We start from the raw sequence: 2,464 nt of genomic DNA on the forward strand, positions 1-2,464 counted from the left end.
AAAAATAATATAATTAATCATGAACAAGATCATAATCGTAATTACAATTATAGCGTAAAGGAATTATAGAAATAACATCTGTACTTTCAGAAATTCACTTGTGGCAACCCTGCAGCAACATTGTTTGAAATATTCCGCTCTTGCAGTACAATATTTTTGCAATATTGAGTGCTGTTGGGGTTGTATCTTGTACAAAAATCTAATGGAACCGGCGGACCCGAGACCCAGATATCATCCTTTAAACGAGTATTAAAACTAAAGAAGACCCTGAATGGTTCTCGAAATAAATGAATATCAATGCAACGACGAGTATCTCCTCCCACCTTCAAAGAGACTCGACGAGATTCATATTTTGATCGCGGATTTCACTTGAAATCTGGACTTTACGAGAGGCTAATCAGCTGTTTCTCTCTCGAGCTAAAACATTTCTCAAGTAAGCATTCGTCTCGGAAACATCGATCGAAACGACCTATCGGGACCCGAGATTCACGGACCGACCCAATCCACGGGTTTCGAGCATCGACGGATCGTCCGGCTGATTTCATTTTTAAAATAGTCGTCCTTTCGTCGAGCCGACTCCGTCAGTCACGACCGCCGATCGTTCATGTTTTTTTTTTTCAGGATGCTTCGCAGGTGACTGGCCCGGAGTTCGAGAGTTCAAGGGATCCCGGACAGCGGAGGCGTGGAAATTGACCCGAAGGCATGGAGACCAACGGGACCGACCCTGGCCTCAACAGCACCGAGACGAACCGCACTTCCTCACCGGTCTTCATCATCAGCACTCATTACATGACCCAATGGTGAGCGGAATCGGTAAACTTCGTGGCGGTTAAAACCGTGAAACGCATAATTTACAGACGGACTTATTATCAATTCTCATTAATATGCATTTGCCTCGGCTGAAAGAAGAGAATCAGTAGCTAGGGAGGCTGTCGTAGAATCGTTGAAAAGGTGCATGAAACCCACAAAATGGAAGAAGATTCGGTGTCAAACGTAGGCCCCTGATCTCCCTGCTTTTACACGCTTTTCCCTGACCTAAAGACTGCAGCACTGGTTACGCTGTCAAAACTACGTCCTATGACCTACGGAGTCCCTACGTGCCGTTGACATGACGTCAAGGCGAGTGAAGAGTGACGTAGGTCGAGTATAGGGAAAGCCCTCGAAGCAGATAGTGGATCCTAAACAGCAGGCAAGTCTGCCTGCCGATTCGGTGTCAAACATGAACCCCTGAATTCTCTGCTTTTACACACTTTTCTCTATAACTTTAAGGTCTATCTACACTAACGTCACGTAGGGTCTCCGTAGGGCCTACGTTTGACAGCGGAACCAGTGCTGTAGTCTACAGGATAGAGTATGGCCGGTATTCAGAGTCGTTACTTATTCTTAAGATCGTCTCAAGAATTTGCTATCCCTGTCTATCCCATATTTCCAGTCCTTGTCTTGTACAAGGAACAGGGACTTAAGCAAATGCTTAAAACGATCTTAAGAATAAGCAACAACTCTGAATACCGACCATTGTGTATTTAATCTAGGATGGTTCGTTTATTTATATTAATTATCAATTTCTGTAGAAACAAACGAGACGACCATGCCTGTCCAGGGCGTGACGTTACGAATTCGAGTCGGCACACGTTGGGCATTTTGTCGCCGCCTAGAAAACCGCCGAGACTGGCTGAGAGTGCGTTGTCCTCCGGTGAGAGTACGACCGGCGACAGTAGCCAACAGAGCCAGAATTCTCAAAGGTCGCAGAGATCTGTCGTCTACCTTCACGCCGCAACGGGTAATTATCATTCGAATATTCGTCAATCATTCGTCATTCATTATTAACTTAAGGGATTTTAACCCTTTCGCTATGGACGGGTCTTCCGTCGCGGTATTTCCTCTCAGATATTGAAATGGGAGGTTCCTGACGTGATTCTAAACAACATTTTCCTTAGCGAAAATTTTGTCCGAGGCGTGGTTGAGGAGTTATTAGCAAGAAACCCCGACCAATTAGAACGCTCGGTTGACGCGAGCGCCGAATCAGGAATCTCATAATTTTTCCCAAACGGCTCGCTTCCTCTCTTTTTCGCCCATATTTCGATCCCCACTACTATTCTCCATGCTGACCATGCCTAGCATATCCCCATCAAGTACCAGTCCCCACCATGGTCGCGTCGCTCCCACTTTTCGGCCGAAGGAAAAATTTTGCGAACCCTGGCTAACGCTCCCGATTCGTAGTTCGCGCCAACCGAACACTCTGATTGGTCGGAGTTTCTTGCTAATAGCTCTTCGGCTTCGCCACGCCTCGGACAACTTTTTCACTAAGGAAAATGTTTAAAATTATGTCAGGAACCTTCCATTTCAACATTTTACACTAATTTTGGATCATTCTTTATAGTATAAATATAAGTAGTATAATATAAGTAGTATAGTAAAAAGTTATAGTATAAATGCTTTCCTTATGTCTAAATTCTTATCGGTT

The sequence above is a fragment of the Ceratina calcarata genome, unplaced genomic scaffold (assembly GCF_001652005.2).
Source record: "Ceratina calcarata isolate Rehan_Ccalc_2016 unplaced genomic scaffold, ASM165200v1 scaffold380.2, whole genome shotgun sequence".
NCBI classification, from domain to species: domain Eukaryota; kingdom Metazoa; phylum Arthropoda; class Insecta; order Hymenoptera; family Apidae; genus Ceratina; species Ceratina calcarata.